The sequence below is a fragment of the Thermobia domestica genome, chromosome 13 (genome assembly GCF_964235325.1).
Source record: "Thermobia domestica chromosome 13, izTheDome1.hap1.1, whole genome shotgun sequence".
NCBI lineage: Eukaryota > Metazoa > Arthropoda > Insecta > Zygentoma > Lepismatidae > Thermobia > Thermobia domestica.
Genome location: NC_137466.1, coordinates 211,084,142 through 211,105,297, shown reverse-complemented (window position 1 = coordinate 211,105,297; position 21,156 = coordinate 211,084,142). Strand labels below are relative to the sequence as shown.

The 21,156-nt window shown below is 32.8% G+C and overlaps 1 protein-coding gene and 1 long non-coding RNA gene across 3 annotated transcripts in view; one reads left to right on the top strand and one right to left on the bottom strand.

Moving 5' to 3' along the window:
* Positions 1 to 21,156, bottom strand: part of LOC145668986 (sodium-coupled monocarboxylate transporter 1-like) — a 165,163-nt gene that overhangs the window by 46,860 nt on the left and 97,147 nt on the right. The window lies entirely within an intron of this gene.
* LOC145669076 (uncharacterized) lies at positions 2,228 to 20,776 on the top strand. The gene is made up of 6 exons (XR_014128129.1): positions 2,228 to 2,240; positions 4,463 to 4,504; positions 16,928 to 16,990; positions 17,716 to 17,779; positions 18,297 to 18,374; positions 20,609 to 20,776. It is a non-coding gene; the product is annotated as an uncharacterized LOC145669076 (long non-coding RNA).

Here is a 21,156-nt window from a genome sequence, read left to right as displayed (position 1 = left end):
AATATTTGTGACGTAAAATATTAGCGTCTGAGTAAGGCCCTTTTATATCCAGTCCTAGGTGATAGAAGGGAGCCACTGATGGCATCATCTGAAGAGTTCCTGGAGGCGATTCTGAGACTTTCTTGTGGCGTTGACATACTTCGCACTGGCGGCACTGGGTAGCAATAAACTTCTTCATATCAGGAAAATATACTGATCTCAGTAACAACTGGTATGTTGAAAAAACCAGAATGTGACGATCCCAACGTTGAAGTGTATGAAAAAAAACTTTTTCTCGAAGAGTAACTAGAATAACAAGTAGACACTGTGGGCCAGATGGACCACGATGTTTACGGTGAAGAATTCCATCTTTCACCTCTAACGCAACGCATGCCGTTCCGTGATATAATCTTGTAGATTTTGCTATTCTAAAAGCAAAATGATATCCTTGAAATATGGGTCCTTTCGCTGCTCTTCTTTCAACGTGTCATCAATTTCGATGTGGAAAACTCGCGGATCTTCAAGATTCTTCTGTTCATCGTCGATGTCACGACGGGCTAATACATTTCTTGACAAACTGTCTACCAAAGTGTTCAACTTGCCGGGAATATGTGAAATAGTATAGTTATACTGCTCCAATTCAGCAAGAATTCGTGCAAATTTAGCCACATTTTTCGTTTGACGAAGGTATGTTAATGATCTACAATCTGTTCGTAAATAAAAATGTCCACCCAATAAAAAGTAGCGAAAACGTCGAAGAGTAATGATCAACGCAGCTAATTCAAGTTCAAATTGATGATATCTCTTTTCGTGGGGACAAACATCACGGCTACAAAACGTAATAGATACGAATGGAGCGTCTTTTTCGTCACTTTCAGGTTGTAGAACACATCCAGAAAACCTGTGGACACTGGCATCTGTATACACAAATACATCTCTATGCGGGTGAAATTGTATAAGCGTTGGAGCTGAACAAATGCTCCTTAAGCTGCTCAAATGTCTGCTGCTGGACAGCAGTCCACTTGAATGGAACATTTTTAGCAGTTTTTGCAAATCTTCAGTTAATGTTGAAAACTTGTCTATATAATTTCGCACAAAAGAACACAGTTCAAAAAAAAATCTTCAGTTGTTTGAGTGAGTTTTCGGGCACTTGTAATTTCGTATGGAATCCGTAATGCGATCGGAGATCGACACATCATGACGAGAAATAGTACGCCCAAGAAGTTCTAAAGAAAAATGTCCCACCTTTGTTTTTTTCTGGAGAAAGTTTTAGTCATCTACTCCTCAATTTCTCGAATAACTTTTGGGTGGTATCAATAACTTCATCAATCGTGTCCGATCCCCGTACAATGTCATTAAGGTAATAATATACAGAGTATTTCTCCAAACCAGCAAGCGTTAACTTCATTAGATCGTTCAATGCAGCTGGGGAGGTGATGCACCCTTGTGATAACGAACAAAAAAATATTACTGGTCACCAGGAATCGAAAATGCAGTATATAATTCTCTGGAAATCTTGAGTAGCATTGTGACACATTGTCAGGAGGTGCCAGTATGTCTGGAGAAGTTTTTTAATCCTTGGGACAGGTATATACGAGCTTACAATACTTTTTATATGGTTAGAGGGACTTTTTTACCTGTTTGTGAATTGATAATGACATAATTTACCTATAATTCACCTGATTTTCATTAAATAAACACAATTCATTTTTTATTACTGTACAAAAACCCCTATTCGTTTTTTATTAGCCCACAGAAAGTCCTGTTTATTTTTTATCAGTCCACAGAAAGCCCTGTTTATTTTTTACCAGCCCTGTTATTTTTTATCAGTCAACAGAAAGCCCTGTTTATTTTTTACCAGTCAACAGAAAGTCCTGTTTATTTTTTATTAAGCAATAGGAAGTTTTATTTATTTTTTAACAGTGCTCAGAAGCACTGATTGTTTTTTATTTAATTTATCACGTATGTGTGACCTTTGCGCTGGCGCCATTACCGTCGCGCCGCCCGCTTTGTACATCCACCGCCCGACATTTGCGCTGCATTGAACGGTAGCTTTGATAGCGCCATTATTGTTTGACCGCGGTGCAAGTTTCCGCTTATTTGGTTTGTATATCCGTCGCACAGCACTTACGATGTACCGAACGTTAGCTTTTTTTTTGCTGCCGCCATTACTGTTTGACCATGGTGCGAGTTTTTTATTTTTCCACCCATTTATTTTGTATACCTGATTTCCGTCATTTGCTGAGCAATGGACAATTATGGTATTTTCCTCCCGCTTTGGTTTGCTTTAAGGACTATACGTAACGCACGTATGCTATTTGGAACTATGTATTGAATTGCCTTATTATTATTATTATTATTATTATTAGTAGTAGTAGTAGTAGTAACGATTATAGCATTAAATTATATAAAAATAATATTCGTTGCCATGGACGCGTTTTGAACTCACAACCCTTGCATTACTGATTCATCATCTTACCGTTTAGCTACCGTTTAGCTGACGAATACAACTGTTTTCTTTGGCAGTAATGAAAAAGACCTGTAACGCTATCTATTTGTTATGTTTGAAAATGCTTTACTATCATAGATCCATCTAGCGGTAACAGCTTAAACTACGTGGTCATTTGTTAAGTTTGAATAAGCGAAATTTAATTTTAATGGCCATATATGATTTGATGTTATGAACTACAGAAATACACTTGTATTATTGATTGATATCCCTTTGTTAAAAATTGAAGAGACCATACATTCTTATTTAGAGACAGCTAAGTTGAAATTTATAAACTTCCATATGATTTGTGTATTACGTCTAGAAATGCACACGGATAGGTGTAACTAATAATTATTTTAGATTATAAGACACTGGACGTATTTTAAATTGATTACGTATTAATGAATAATATTTAAGGTACAATACTAATATTGCGGAAGGCATATGGCATTTAGTATTGTTATGTTTTATGATATTACTAGTTAAATTTGGCTTTATGGACCAGGGCAAGCACACTATTATGGGAAGGGGGCATAGATACTATACAGACATTTGTCTGGACCAAGAAAAATTTATTTAGGACATAAAAAAAAATGTTTTACATTTGATCGACTGCCCCACTATGAATTCAACCCGGGACCCCTTGCATTGAAGGCAAGAACGTTAGCGAGTAATTTCCCTAGCGATTAAATTATACGTTCTACTATAAAATATTTGAGCAGATGTTCATTTTGAAAATTGAACAATACTTTTAAATAAATGAGCCCCCGTGGATTGGACTTGAGCTGTGCTTATTTGAGTTTAAACAAAGAGGCTATATAAGACATAAACCTGTTAATGGGAACTTTGAGGCGTGGGCTAACGATTAAGTTTGAATTGGTTTTGAGTTTACCACCAATGCTATATGAGACGCGGACCTACTGATTAACATACAATATGAGCTCCTGCAGGGAATTGAATTTGGGTTTTACATTAAAGATGCATATGATTGTGAATTTAGCGCTTTTTAAACAAAGAGGCTATATAAGACATAAACCTGTTAATGGGAACTTTGAGACGTAGGCTAACGATTAAGTTTGAATTGGTTTTGAGTTTACCACCAATGTTATATAAGACGTGGACCTACTGATTGACATACAATATGAGCTCCCGCAGGGAATTAAATTAGGGTTTCCACATTAAAGATGTATATGATTGTGAATTTAGCGCTTCTTTTAACACCAAGGCTATTTGAGACATAAACCTACAGCTTAATGTAGGCCCGAACCATATGACTTGCATTGAGAATTGAACCCGAATTACCCACGCCAAAGGGGGTGTACGCTAATTGCTTGCCAATGGAGAACTATTGAGAATATTTTAACACTGTGATTTACAGAGAACCACATATGTTTCCACAAGGTGTACATTTTACTGAAACAGATTAAATATATTTTAGTGATTGAATTATAATAATAATGAAAATTGAATTATAAACTTGCCCTATTAAAGAAGAAACTATTGTTTTATTTATTGAAACCAGTGTTTCAAGACAAAAAGCACTCGGTGACTTCACGGACAGCAGATGAAATCATTTAGATTATGAGTCACGAGTTAAAGGAAGTAAAACCAACGCCAGACCACGTTTATCTTATTTATGTAAATTATACTTTACTCCCTCAGACACGGAGGAAATTTTCCATTGCATACGGAAAACAACTGAATGACCTCATCGGTGTTGCCAATTTGTCATTTAATTGTTTGGTTTTGATGAGTGAAGACCGTAGCCTACTTAGGATGAGTAAGAAGATAGAGGTCACTAAAATAATTCATTATGGCAACGTTTGCACATGTGACAATGAGGAAGCATGACTGCATCATCTTCTCCCCTCTTTGAGGGAGGGCATAGACTTTTAGTACAACGATATTTTGCCCTCTTTTGAATTAAGATTTTGGAGAGGGAACATCAGAAGATTTTTAACTGCTGATTTTGCTATTGTGTAGTGTGAATAGTGCATCTCGTTAATATTTGTACGCTGATTTATAATTGTATTGGTAAGTTTAATTTGATTTTTATTTTATATTTAAACAATTTTAGATGCATTATTGAAATTATGCGTTTTGTTTGGAGTAAATTTGAGTACTAATAATATACACGCGTATATTACTTTTGTTTGAATCTAGATTTGTATTCATAAATATTATTGAACAGACAAAATCGGATGTTATTATTTTAGACAGAGTTGAGTTGAATTTTAGTTTAACATTGAGGCTCGTGATATTTTTGCTTAACATTAAATGTGGAAATATAGAAGTTTGCGTTGGGAATGGAACTAGAGGCCTATAATGTAATTGATTGTAAATTTAGAACTTTTTTTTTCACCAAGGCTATTTGAGACATGAACTTATAGATTAATGTAGGCCACATAAACTGGAGGAATTGATCGGGTTTTTTACACTACCGTCTACCCACGGAAGAGCTTTAACTAATAAGAAAATTTTAATGGTAGCTTAATGGATATGAATTTAGATTTTAGGCTTTTTTTTAAATTGGAAGAAAGTGGCCTGAACTTTGACATTTGTTTGTTGTAAAAACGTGGAAAACTGTGGCTAGGGTTATACACTTTTCATCCGGAAATTGAACACGTAGCTTATAGGTGACGTGTACGTATTTTAGGCAGAGGGGAAATATATTTACGTTTTGGGCAGTTTTATGAAATACTATTACATATTTTAATGTTTTCTTGAGTAACAAAGCTTATTATTGAGTTGCTTACAATACGAATTGAACTACCAGTCTTAATTAAAACGAATTTGGTTGATGAGAATGAACAATGTTTTACTGTAGATTAATTTAATACGGATAGCTTGGGAAGGCAGAATTAGAGAAAATTAGATTTTGTGATGCTAGCTTATTTAAAATGTGAATCTATTAAATTATTGTAGTACATTAGGATTTATACAGAAATTATAGGCCACATGATTTCATATACCTAGTTGAAATAGCGTATGTTTATTAGTATTAATTTTGTGGCTATGAAACAAAGCAGTAATATATTTTTGGGGCATTATTTTGACTTACATAGTTAGAGCAGTTAGACAAAGCATGGGTCGTGAACAACGCGTTTACTGCCACCTATGAACTAAAGTAAGAACTAAGTGTAGAAAACAGTTACAAGACCTCCGTAAAGTTTTTTTTTAATTTGGAGAAACCATAAAGGATTTTACATTGTGGTAGGATTACGTTTAAATTAATACGTTTTATTGTAATATTGCGAACAGAGCGATGGCTAATTAAATCAATTACTTTAGCAAGAAATAGGTTTCTAGGGATTTTTTTTTGGCTAGCTATAACTTGTTCCAGCGTTTATCGCCTATGACAGATTTTAAGAACAATTTAAATTTGAGTTTTAAGTGATGGTAGGCGTAGATTTGTTTTAGGACATTTCAATTTTTATGGAGTTTTGCTAGTTTCAGAAAATTATTGTATATTGAATCCGACATGTAGACAGTTTCTTTAAGGGAACAGGATTAATTTTAAAGTTTAATAAAAATATTATGCCGTGAACACGGATTGTTGAATATTGCTTTTGCTTGCGAAAAACTGTGCAATAGAGATAAGATTTTAGCCTATTTTAAGTTTAATAACTTGCATTAGTAGAGAACTTCTTACTAGCTAATTAATTTATACCTTTTTGTGTTTTAGTTCATTTCAAAGCATACTAATTATTTACAGAATCAATTTTATAGGAAGTTTGATGAAATGAAAATGTGGGTGGGAGAATTTATGGAGAAGCATAGCTTCTTAAAGAAACTAGTAATTATTTTATAACCTGGGGAACCCGTAGAATATTTGGCATTAAGTTATAAAGAATGTGGTAAAAACACGCATAATATAATGAATAATAAGATGAACTAAGACTTAAATTATTGCTTTGAAAACAAAACCTACAGGGTTTTGTATAGGATTAATGTTTATTTGTTACAGCACATAAGAACAATTTGAATTGATTTAGGAGTCAGTTAGATTTGAAATCGTCCTAGTGGTTAGGATAGCTTGTTTATTGGATATATTGGAATGCAATTGTAGGACACCACCAACGGTGAACGCTTTGCTCTGCCCTAAAGTATAAATTTGAACTTTCCTTGGTAAAACCGCACGTTATTTTAGTATTTAATACGTTTCTTGTAATAGTCCTAATCAATTTTACGGAATTTAGGTTTTGAATGTTCGTTGAGATATTTGCTTTGAAGATGAGATTTCATTGCCAAGATTTTAACTTCCTTGTAATGAATTAGTTGAACAAATTTTGATTTATTACAGGTACTTGTACAAATTATAGTTTTACTTATAATTATTTGACCGTAATGCAAACCATTTTGAATGAACAAAATATATTTTGCCATTGCATGTTAGTAGACATTTTGTACAAATAAATAAAACTAGGAGCAAACACAGTTAATATTTCTTCTATACATTGTAAAAATTAGTCAGAACGGTAAAATTATTTCTTGTTTGTCATAAAAATTAAATGTACTACCACGTTGAAAGCAAAAAAATATAATTTGCCTAGTATACTGAAATGCTGAACTTGGATACAAACACGTGCTAGCTGGAAAAGCGTTAGGTTGAGATCGCGGTGTTCCGTGGCCTAGTAAGTGAAGTCTGTGTTTGCTTGTTGAAGTGTATAGACGTGTTTTCGCTCTGTGCAACAAGCCTTGGCGCTGTTTAACTTCAGCGTTGCCTTACTTATCAATCATCCTTGCTATTATTATTTTTTTTCTGTCTGTTATTGTGACTGAATTGGTATTGAATGAATCATGTCGTTAAAAAGGGTAAATACCTTAAAATATGATTTTGGTAATGTTTCCCAACGACCAAGTACATTGAATTTGCACCAGTGGCTTAGTGATAATTTCAAGTTCTCTGTTGATGATGTCCTAAGCATAGAAATAGATGTTTATCGTAAGTTGTTGTATGTAAAACTTCGTACGGAAGACCTATGTGAAAATGTTTTGCGTACTTCTGGTGGAACTGTGTATTATACTGATACAGATGGCAAACATGCAATTCCAGTTTCATGGGCTGATGTTCAAATTATTACTGTTAAGTTGTTATGTACTCCAATGGAACTTGCAGATTTAGAAATTAGGAAAGTTCTTGGTGAATACGGTGTTATATCTAATATTTCTGATGAATTGTATTCTGTAGATCATGTGTATCCAATAAGAACGGGACGTAAGCTAATACGCATGGAAGTTAAAAAACCTATTCCATCTTTTGTACTTATACAAGGGCAAAAGTTTTGTGTAACATATCCAAATCAGATACGGACTTGTCTCAGGTGCAATGGGGCACATATGTATTCGAATTGCCCGCTTCGAGTTCCTAGTGATCCTAACAGTTATGCTGGAAAAGTAGCTCCTACAATTAAACATAGTGACCCTTCAGCATCTCTTATGCCTAAATTTGATAGCATGCCCGTTATCTCTTGCAACAGGAATAAAACATCAAATACAGTTTCGTGCCCATCTGATCCTAGTATGCCTACTTTTGACGAAAAAAATTTTCCGCAACTTTTAAATAATACAAATTCTGTGTGCGAACTAAACAGTGTGAATTCTCGTTCTTCAGTAGTTGAAAGAAATACATCTAGTGGCACTATTACTGAGAAGTCAGATAACTGTGATCATGATTCTCAGTTGCCGTTATCTCCAGTACAACAGACACACGTATCAGCGGATGTCCCTCCATCTCATTCTACCAATGAAATGAAGAATGTACCTGATGAGCGAGAAATTTCTTCTGATAAATTGAATTTTACAGAGAGTAGCAGTAATGGTCAGGTTTGCAACTTGCCTGGTTCCCAAGAGCAAGATAGCTTGTCTGATAAAAGTATAACTGATCACAGTATATCTTCTCATTCTAGTGACATACATGTTGATTCTTCTATCACAGACTTAAATGAAATTACCGAAGAAACTTGTACTCGTCGTAAACGTACCAAACGAAACGAAATAAGTCAAAAACTGTTCAAAAAGAACTGAAGCTAACACAAATATGTCTAGTATGTCTACAAGAAGCGCTGTTATGATGTGATTATTTCTCTTGCACATTATATTTTAATAAGTTAAGCTATATGCAACTAGATTAGTTCTCTTTTATTAATTCGGTCAGGTTTACTTTATGATACTTCTGTGTGCTAAGTTTTATCAAATTTATTTTTACGTTAACTACTGTGCTGTTTTTGTTAGGTCAGGTTTACTTTATGATACTTATGTGTTCTAAGCTTTATCGTATTCATTTTTACGTTAACTACCGTGCTGATTTTGTTAGGTTAGGTTTACTTTATGATACTTCTGTGTTCTAAGTTTTCTCAAATTCATTTTTACGTTAACTACTATGCTGTTTCTGCTATTTTCTTTGAAGAACTGTATTCTTCCTCAGTGGTCATTGTATTTCCTTGCCAATGTGATGTTGCTTAAAATAGCTACAATTAACATTAACAATATACAAAGTCCCCTGAAGCAATTCGCACTCTGTGATTTTCTGCGAAATGAAGGAATTGATGTTGCTCTTTTACAGGAAGTTGGTATCGCGGAACTAAATTTAAGTCCATCATACATAGTTGAAAATAATTTTGACAATAGTGGCACAGGTACAGCAATTGCTTTCAGGCCTTCAACACGTTTTTCTTCTCCTATGTATCATCCGTCTGCTCGCATCTTAAGTGGCAAACTAGGGGATATCAATGTTGTCAACCTTTATGCACCGAGTGGCTCGCAAGCTAGAATCCAGCGAAATTCCTTCTTTTCACAGGATGTAGCTCTCACACTAGGACCCAATGTTGACAAATTAATTATGGCAGGTGATTATAATTGTGTTTTAAGACCTGAAGATCAAACGCCCGGCTTTAATTTCAGTCACGCTCTACAGGAATTAGTAACTGGACTTCATTTACAAGATACATGGATATGTCTGAGGCCACAGGCACGTGATTATACTTACTTATCATATCAAAGTGCATCACGCCTTGATCGTATATATGTCTCCCCACCATTGGTGCCATGTATTAAACAAGTTGAAATTGTTCCTACTTCCTTTTCTGATCACTGTGCTTATATTGTAACTTTTTCTTTAACTCGTCTAAATGTTGAACGAGGTAGGGGTTATTGGCAATTAAATACTTCGTTATTGGAAGATGATCATTTTTGTGCTGAGTTTCAATCGAAGTGGCAATACTGGATTAGGCAAAGGAAATATTTTCCTACTCTTAGCGAGTGGTGGCATAGTTACTTCAAACAACGGTTTACTAGCTTCTGCCGCTGGTACTCCTCTGAAAAATCCAGAGATCTTCGCAATTTGCTTTACTTTTATAACAGATGCTTAAGAGAAGCTCGATGTGCTGCTGTTTCTGACTTGTCCATGTTACCTCAGGTTAAACGTTATCAAGCATTGCTTCTAAATTTGAATCGTCGACGTATAGCTGGAATCAAGATTAGAAGCAAGGTCCCCTTTGTAGATGCTGATGAAGAACCATCATTATATCATGTACTTCGTGAGATGAAACGAGGCCAAGGTAAGTGGATCCATCACATCCGTGATGAGGAAGGACAACTTCATGAAGATATTGCATCCATTAAAAATGTATTTCTGTCGTATTACCACAACCTATATAGTTTTTCTGAAATTCATAACATGCCTGAGGACTCTTTTGCACCACCCTCTTGTGTTCTTGAAAATACAGTAAAACAATTTCTTGTGCGCCCATTCACTATTGATGATGTACGACAGGCAGTAATGACAGCACCTAAAAGAAAATCTCCAGGACTAGATGGAATACCTGGAGAATTTTATGCTAAATTTTTTCCTCTCATCGGTGAAACACTAACTGCTCTTGTTAACGAATATTTCAGTGATAATCCACAGATTCTGTATTGCACTCCTGGTGTTACAGTGTTTATACCTAAACAAGCACATCCTATAAATGTTAATCACTATCGACCGATAACTCTTCTCAATTGCGATTACAAGTTGCTTGCTCGTTGTTTGAACAATAGACTCCTACCATATATTGATATTCTTGCTGGACCATTTCAGTATGCACGAGGAGGTGAAAAGAAAATTTACTATGTGCTACAAACTGTACGTGATGTTATTGCAAATTACCAGTCTCAAAATACTAGTCATGCTTTGCTAGCCTTAGATTTCAACCAGGCATTTGATCGTGTAAATCACAATTATTTGTGGTCTTTGTTGCAACACATGGGAGTCGAAGATTTATTTATTCGTTGGATTCGAGTTTTGTATGATGCAGCACAATCGAAACTAAAAGTCAATGGGTTTCTGACAACTCCTATTGCTATAAAACGTAGTGTCAGGCAAGGCTGTCCATTAAGTATGACTCTATTTATAATTTCTATATGCCCTTTACTATACAACATCAATCAACGTATACAAGGTCTTCGTATCTGTAATGTTCCTATCAAAGTGTGTAGTTTTGCTGATGACGTAAATGTGTTTTTGAGAGACCCACAGGATTTAGAACTTGTTGAAGACTGTGTTCAAAAATATTCTGAATATTCAGGTGCACTTCTTAATCGAGTAAAGACTAAACTCATGCCCTTAGGAAATGGTTCTACAAATTCATATGACCATTTTCAGAAAGTAGTGCCGGTTATGAAAATATTGGGCATTTATTTTTCCCGCAACTTACATGACAGCATATCAAAAAATTATGAAGATGTTTTTCTGAGGGTGAGATCTGTTTTACATCAACACCAATATCGTCAACTTTCGTTGATATCTCGTGCATATTTTGTGAATACATATGCCTTTTCCAAGTTGTGGTATATCTGTCAAATTTTGCCAATGCCTAAACCTTATATTCACAAATTTACAAGTATAGGTAACTGGTTTATGTGGGCAGGTATGATTTTTCGAGTACGCTATCCAGCTACATGTTTGCCATATCATGAAGGAGGATTGAACTTGATACATGTTGAAAGTAAAATGAAAGCTTTATTTTACCACAGAGGATTCCAAAACATTCAAGGCATTGGAGATCAACTAAGCACTACATTACTTTCATCTCTCGTCGCTACCAATGATAAAACATTACCAGTGTCTTTGCCTCTCATTCCTCCCGAATTTTGGTATTTTACAGAGGTTCTATGTACTTATTTTTATTTGTCTGCCAGTGGCGCCCAAAATCTTCCTCAACGTGTGAAACTTCTTTATACTCTGCTTTTACAACAACAAAATAGCCGCTGTCATCACATAATCTTCACATTACCAAATGAGAATTGGAAACAGATCTGGAGGAACATTTCCTTCAATTTTATATCAACTTCAGCTCGTTCGTTATGGTACAGGGTTGTTAATAACATCATAGACACTAAGGCAAAACGACATCATCTCCAGATTACTGACGACAATCGATGTGATATCTGTGGAAAAGTGGATACGTTGGAACATCGTTTCACGCTTTGCAACAGATCAACACCAGTTTGGAAAATCTATTGTGAAATGATTCAATACCTGTGTAAAATCAGCTGCGACTGTGTTACTGTCCAAATGTTCCTGTTACCTGATTTCAAGTATTTTCCAAAACAGAAACATCATTCTGTCATTTGGCTGAGTGCGAACACAATTGAATTTATTCTGTCTCCTTGTTCTCCTGAAGCACGTCACACGTACAAGGACTTCCTGTGTTTACGATATGGTAAATTCCCTCCGCCAAGAAAGAAAATATTATTTGCTAATTATCTGAATTATCTCTTCTATGGTCAATCTTTATAATTTTTATATTATACATTCTGTACTGACAATGTAATTATAACTGTCAATTATGTAACTTTATTATTGTAATTCGACAATAATGTAAATAATAAGTGAATAATAATAATAAAAAAGTGAAAAAAAAAAAAGTAAGTAAAGCGCCGGACTCATGCACTAAAGGTCGCGGGTTCGATCCTCGGTCAGGCTGTGGTAAGAATTTTATTTGTTTTTTTTTACTTTTGTTTGATTATATTATATTTTCCTTTTCTATGAAAAGTTGTTCTTATTTGTATTCTCTTAATAAATTAGTCGGAGCAACTTATTTTATGGATTGATTTCTATTAATTTAACCTCTCGTAATGAATTACTCGAACACTTATAGTGTGAACCTACAAATAATTTCGAAAATATTTTAAAAATTGCGAACTTGAAAAATAAATTGTTTGTTGTCCAATTTTAATTGCTACGCTCTTTATAGAAGCTCGGAATAAGCATAGCTTGTGAACCTATAAATAATTTAAAGAAAGTGGAGTTTGAAAAAGTTTTTTTTTTTCACGGAAGACACGATAAATTTAATGACAGAAATAAATCACAAGGAATTTTGGAAGAAAGTTTGCAGCATTTATAAACTTAATTGAAAATGGAATATTATACTAAATGATCACTGTGGTTATGAGAGCAGGATTGTAGGTTATAAACATTCACATTCCACGTTTTGGACCCTATAGTTATATTTGTCAAAATTTTGAGAGTAGATAAGAAAAAAACAATTTACTATTGTATTTAAAATAATTGCAAAACTTGCATACGTTGATACAATTAGGCGGAACACATTTGACTCACCACGCTTTCCTCCAAAGTGATATTTGCATATTTTGGTGTAGTAAGACGTTTGCCTCATGCACTTGTGATCTCGGTTCAATCATGGACTTACCAATTTTACGTGCTACGCTTATTTTCATATTCTCCTTTTCTATGAAAAGTTCTAAATTATTTATTGAATCCTTTCTTTTAATCCCTTACATATATAAGGTGTTCGAACAGTATATGTGAACACATTTTTATTGTTTCGTATTTCTTAATACCTCAACTCGAACAAGGTGTGGGAAGTTAAAAAGCTCCTTGTTAAAATATGATCCGTTTGCATGACCCATACGAACAGTATGTGAGCTTATATAATTGATTAGAAGCTACCTGTTAAAAAAATGTGAGAATATTTTAATTTATTAAAAGCTTCGTGTTAAAATAGAGTGTAAACTACAAATAATTCCGTAACATGGACGGCGCAAGATAAGAAAGAAAGAGTGGTGGGGCGGTTTACAGGTTTGTTGTAAAATTAGTTAAGCGAGTACAGTTACATGGATACTACACAGTACGTGGGAGGGTACCCTATAAGTATAATTGTTAAGAATAGGAACTGTCCATTGGATTTATCCTAGGAGGTTAGACAATAAGGTGCGACACTGTTGTAGTGTTGGAATGCATACCATTAAAGAACTAAGGGGTAATTCTTACTTTTATACTCTCCTAATAAAATAGTCGGAATAACTTATGTTTATTTTAGTTTCATCACTTTATTAAAAGTTCCGTGTTAATTATTTATTCATTTGTGTTATTTATAATAACACTCGTTAAAAATGTGACTGTGTGTGTGTGTGTGTGTGTGTAACTGAGTGAGTGAGTGAATGAGTGGGTAAGTGTGTGACTGCGTGTGTGTGTGAGTGTGTGTGTAACTGAGTGAGTGAGTGAGTGAATGAGTGAGTAACTGTGTGAATGTGTGTGTAACTGAGTGACTGAATGAAAAATGAAGTCCCACGATTATGCCGGTTTTTATATTGCCTCGCTTTACAAAGAAAGCTCTTAAAGTATATAGAAAGTGGGAACCTGCAAATTATTTATTTGTTGAACAATATGTGAGAGAATAAAAGATTTGTCGAACAATATGTGAGAGAATAAAAGATATTCTGCTAATAGATTGATTTTTTTATATTGCTTTGCTTTACAAAGAAAGCTCTTAAAAGTATATAGAAAGTGGGAGAAAACCCACGCACACTGTGCTTGTTCACCACAATTTATAAAAAAATAAATCCAAAGTGAATGTTTGTCATGAAAATGTTGAAATAATTGGTGCGAGCTGGGATCAAACCAAAGCCCCATGCACCAGAGGTGAACGCTTTACCACCGAGCCACCGTGCCTATGAGTAAGTGAATGAGGCGGTGAGTGAGTGTGTGTGTGTGTGTGTGTGTGTAATTGAGTGAGTAAATAAATATGTGTAAGTAACTAAGTGAGTGAGTGAATTATAAAAATACTAAATGAAATTAACAGAAATAAAATACATGTTTTAGACTTAGAGTACAGAATAAAATAAGTTTGATTTAATCCTCATACCACGATGCACAAGTTTTAACATTTTGATGCTTTTTTTCTAACCTTGTATAGCTTAGCTTCAGTTAACCCGTACCCTTTTATACACATTAAGCTTCAATATTTCTTTTATCATGGTTTCCTTATTATTTGTTTCAGAGACTTTTTTATTAGTATTCCTTGAACTGTTATTGGTTTTGGTTTTATCTTACATTTTTAATACCAGATAGAATATGAAACAACTAGCATTTTGTTTTACCTAGTACCATTCACACAACTATTTCTTTTTGCTGTCTTTCCCCTACTCTGTCGCCCTTTTCCCCCTTGTTTTTCCTCTGTCTCTCCGCCTACTTTGTTTCTCTCTTTTCACCTACTCCCATCTACATAACTATACCTTCTGTCTCTCTCTCTTCCTGTTTTCCGCCTACTTTGTTTTTTTCTTTCTTTTTACCTACTCCCATCTGCATAACTATACCTTTTTTCTCTCTCCCTGTTTTTCTTCTGTCTCTCCGCCTACTTTGTTTCTTTTCACCTACTCCCATCTACCTAACTATTCCTTTTCTCTCTCTCCTCTGTCTCTCCGCCTACTTTGTTTTTTTTCACCTACTCCCATCTACATAACTATACCTTTTCTCTCTCTCCCTGTTTTTCCTCTGTCTCTCCGCCTACTTTGTTTCTCTCTTTTCACCTACTCCCATCTACATAAATATACCTTTTTTCTCTCTCCTCTGTCTCTCCGCCTACTTTGTTTCTTTCTCTTTCCACCTACTGCCATTTACATAACTGTATCCTCTTTGACAATTAAACTATTTGTCTTTTGTTTTCCTTTATTTATTTGCTTTATTACCTTCTAAACCTAACCTAACTAAAGTTTACTTTGTATTTATCTTTTGTTTTTTTCTTTTTTCTGGATGGTAGTATTTCTTTTTCTTTGCTTTTTCTATTTGATTAACTTCTAAACCTAACCTAACCATGATTTGTGTTTCCTTTCTTCATCTTTTGGTGTTTTGCTGTTGTACCTTTTTCCCGTCGCTTGTAGTATTTCTTCGGTACCTATTATCGTCTGTATTTTTTCTCTTTATTGCTCTCTAGCTATGTCATACCTTTTCTTTCCTATTTTTATAGCTCCCTGGCTATTTGTTTTGTGTGCTATGTATGTTCTCTAATTACCTTTTGCTTTTTATTTTGTAACTTTAATTGGATTATATTTCGCCTTATATTTAATCGCTTCATTAGAAGCTCAGAGGAATTAATTCCGAAATATTAATTATTTATTCGTTCCTTTGCTGTGCAAACTCTTTGTTAACGTTAATTTGATTGCTTGCTAAGCAAGCTCAGATCACTTACAGTGTGAACTTACCAATTATTTATACTCTCGTAATAAATTAGGCGGAGCAACTTATTTTTACGGATCGCATGCTCCTAAGAACAGCTAAGCCAACTTAACCATACTCTGTATCTCTGTCTCTTGGTAGTTGGAGTCTCTTTTGTTTTTTTTGATGTAGTCCTATGCCTTTGTACTAAGACTTCATGTTTCTGTTTGGTTGTACATATATTATTCACCATGCTTCTACGAAACAGCACAAATTAGTCCTCTCCCATACTAGTCTTGGATATTTACATATGGCTTTTACTAGACTTGTCGCTACTTGTCCATACTTTAGCTTGCTGCTTGAAAAATTTCTGTTAATAGATTTAATATACGTAACACGAGAATTATCTTAAGGTGAATTTTCTGAATTTTAGTAGATACTATATTCATATAAGGTAATATATACTATATAGTGTAACCATATAAGAATGTATACTAGATATATACATAGTGTATACATATAAGACTTTATAGTACGTATTATATACATATAAGAATCTAAAATAGATATTATATTCATATAAGTTAATCTGTGTTATATAGTGTAAGCATATAAGATATTCTATAGTAAATATATATACATATAAGACTTTATAGTACATATAAGAATCTATAGTAGATGCTATATTCATATAAGGTAATCTATGCTATATAGTGTAAGCATATAAGAATTTATGGTAGATATATATATAGTGTATACATATAAGATTTTATAGTAAATATATATATACATATAAGAATTTATAGTAGATACTGTAATCATATAAGTTAATCTATACTATATAGTGTATGCATATAAGATATTCTAAAGTAAATATATATATACATATAAGAATTTATAGTAGATGCTATATTCATATAAGGTATTCTATACTATATAGTGTATGCATATAAGATATTCTAAAGTAAATATATATAAATAATGTATACGAATCTAATACAAATTATGTTATGTTTTAGGTTATCCATTGGTGTGGTCTATTCAAGAACGTACTACCAGAAGTATCAGAGGTAGTACCAAAGGTATTTTTTCTTTACCAATTTGTCATAAATTACTCAAATAGAGCAACCTTGTTGCAATGTAATAAATAATTCATATTATTTACAATATTACTTTTAGAACTGAACTGTTGCGATTATTTTATTCGTTGAACAATATGTGAGTGTACTAATTTTTTATATTCTCCTAATAAATTACTCTGAGCAAATTGTATTAGTGCTCATATTAAAAATTTTGCTTTATTAGCTCTGCTTATTTATTAGATCATTTTATAGCAACTTATTTTGATAAATCGTTGTTAACTTTAATTGAAGCAATTGCTAAGCAAGCTTAGAACACTTACAGTGTAATTATTTTATTTGTTCGTGTTATTTTATTTTATTGGTTCATTTGCTTTTTTTGTTCAATCACTTCATTAGAAGTTCCGTGTTAATTATTTGTTTCGAAAATACTAAGCTCGTTTTTAAAATTAGAAAGTTGTAAGAGCAGCTACGCTGTAAATAAATTGTATCTTATTTTAAACTCTTCTAATTTTTAATAGTTCCCTTGCTAAGCAAGCTCAGAACACCTACGCTTGGAACTTGTAAATAATTTGTTCAATCACTTCAATAGAAGTTCCCTGTTAAAATTAGTTGGTTCGTATGCTAAAGTATACTCTGTAGAACACCTACGGTGTTATTCGTTCGTTTGTTTCACAAACTCTTAAGAAACTTTGTTTCAAGTAGTAAAAATTGTCTTTTTGTTTTAGGATACTCCAGCAGATCAATTGGACCTTTGAAGAAATTGGAATTTAAAAAACCTGCAAATATCCTGTAAGTATGCAATCAATATTAATTCCATTACATATGTTTCTTGAAATAATCTTTAATTTGTTCAGCAACTTTGATCATTTTATTAGAAGCTCAGAACACTTACAGTGTGAACCTACAAATAATTTGTTGGAACGTATCTTTTTTATTCTCTCGTTTGTTACACAAACTCGTTTGCTGTGCAAGCTATTTATTTATTTCGTAATAAATTACTCGAACACTTCGTGTGAGCATACTAAGGATGTTTGAACAATATGTGAGTGTACTAATTATTTGTATTCTTTTTTAGTCGGAGCAACTTATTTTTATTTTAGTTTGATGTTAATTATTTATTGGTTCGTTTTTATTAAAGAAAACTCAGAGAACATTATGTGAGTTCCAAATTAATAAAAAAGCTCATTGTTAAACTGAAAGTTGATAAAAAAAATGATTACTAAATAGCTTACTGTGCATTAATTTTGTAACAAAATGAAAAATATAGAACTGAAATTGTATACTAAAATGTTTTTTATGGTTTCAGTGTTGACAGCGGCATACAAGTGCACCGTAAATTAATACATCGTGTCCTGTTAGATCTGTTGACATCTAACCAGCGGTGGTAAGTGTTGCAAACTTTAAATTTTTTTAGTTCAAGAGTATATGAACATTAAATAATTAAAATTCTAAGTTAATGAAACTACAATATTAAATTTTACATAATGAAAGACATACTGACAAATAATTTTAACTAAACTAACTTTACATGTGCGCAATTCAAATTATATCCAAACTTATATTTTCGTTTGAAACATTTAATTTTTTAAAATTACATTTTGCATTAACATTTTTATTTTGCAACTAAAGAGTTTCATGTAAACATATAATGAATTACATTTTACAATAAAATTTTCATGTAAAAAATTACATTTTTTAATTTACACTTTGCATTTTTTAATTTACATTTTACTTTTACATTTTTTAATTTACATTTTTACATTTTACTTTTACATTTTTAATTTACATCTTTACATTTTACTTTTACATTTTTTAATTTACATTTTACTTTTACAATTTTAAATTTACACTTTTGCATTTTTTTATTTTACAATCAAAGAGTTTCATGTGAAAATTGCATTTTTAATTTACATTTTACTTTTACATTTTTAAATTTACACTTTGCATTTTCAATTTTACATTTCACTTTGTATTTATTTTACAATCAAAGAGTTTCATGTAAACATATAAAGAATTGCATTGTAAGAATTTAATGTCACTTAAAAAATAGACATTAACGTTTACAGTTAAAGTATAAAATAAAATTAAGTGAACTTTCATTAGTAATGCATTATAAAAATAGTTACAATAATACAAAATTTACAAATTGAATAGTCACAATAATATTTATTGATTATATTAGTTTTCTTTGTTGATGCATTTCATTGAATACTGTAGAACATTTATCAAATTAATTATTTTAACTTTTTTTGTTTGTTAATTTAATATGCTTTTCTAACTATGCGTCTTTTAAATTTAGTATTTGATTTTTAAATAATTGTGCTTTTTTCCTAACCTGATTTAATTATTTTCATTCTTGCTATTTCTATTTAATAAATTTTCTCTTCTGATTGATGTTTACCTATGATTTGTAACTAATAGAGCTTTCATTCTAACCATACGTAATTTTTAACTATAATTTGTAACAATTACATATTTGAATGTTATTTTGAATAAAACTGCATTATCTTTAAAATTTGATACTATTACTTTTTTAATATTTTGGTGAATTAAATATAGTTTTGCTGTTGTGACTCAGAAACTGATCTAAACCGTTTTTTCTAACATTTTTTTTATTTTTATTAATTTTTTGTTGTTTACTATGCTATTTTTTCATTAAATTGCGTTTACTACTATTATGTTGTTCGTATTGCTAATATTATTTTGAAATGATTTTTTTATTCTTTAAAATGTTTGCATCATAGGTGTTCTCTTTCAAATATGAAAATATTAATGTCCGTGAAAATTAAATAGTCGTCTAAGATTAAAAAACTTGGAAAATGTCACATGACTTATACATGTTGTAAAAAGAGTAGTATAGAACATATTTTCATGGGTTTGAGATTTTCTTTGTTTAATGCATCTGGGTACGAGATTACATTTCCGAAAGTATAAATAGAGCGCAGCAAGCCGCGGCGGATCAGTATAGAAGAAGTACTGCTAGAGTAAAGACGTTTCTACTTGTACTTTTCGGGACATTGTTATCGGAAACTATAATTAAATTTGCTGGTCCTAAACTATTGTAGAATAAACATTTATCCATATTTCGGTAAACACATAGTGGATTATATCATAAAGTTATAGTTACCTTCGGAGAACTTCGCACAGAATTCTGGGAATTTTCATATCTGCGTCTATATAAGAGCTGAAAAAAGCGCGCGGCGATCAGTATAGCAGAAGAATTTGTACAGTACAAACGTCTCTCCGTGTTGTTATCGGAAAGTGTTGTTAGCTGATAAATTTAAACAGTATCTTTGAGAAAATACATAGTAAATTATAAACATTATTTGCGTGTATATAAGAAGGTCAAAATCATTAATTGATCATTCTACAGAAAGCAGTTCTACTCGTGGAGGTAACATCACTACGTTGATTCTAAGATTTTTTGGAAGTGGTTGTGATCAAAGGAATAGTGTTTATACGTGAAAACATAGTTCAGTTTGTTTTTGTACTTCGAGGTGTAAACATAGTCTTTTAGGAAGTTGCCGCACACGTAAAAGTAAATTAAAATATTTGTGCTATATAAATTAGTGTATAATAATAAGGTGAAATAACTAATTAATTGTTTGTTTAAATTAGATTCAACAATGGCATACGAGGGAATCAACACTATTAAAGTCATGTTGCAGATGTTGGAATCACGTGGATATGATGATGGCGGAGAAGTTTTCTTTACGTGGGAGGTAGTGACGCAATGTCATGCATTAGGGGTGCGTGTGTATAACGAGCAATACGCGCGTTTATTACGTGCATTATTGGCGCATTTTGGGCATGACCCGGTTGTTATTTTAGCAAAATGTAAGTCCGCGAAGGATATTATTGATTTATATCGTACGGGCTTCTTTTGTCAAGATAACATCCGGGTATTGGCGCGTGAAAAATTTAGAGAGTTGGTATCTGCAGGGAAGACTTCTGGCTTAACTGCAGATGACTCTGTCGAGTTCATGGGTGTACCTGTAAATTTGCCAGGTCCTAGTTCTGCACCAGAAAATCAAATGTATGGTGCTGGAACAAATGATAATTTTTCCATCATTGGTAGTAAAACTAAACATTATCCATACTTTGGCTTGCGGGGAAAGGAAATTACTATAAAACGCATGCGTAACATAGGAATCGAAGACCCGGTT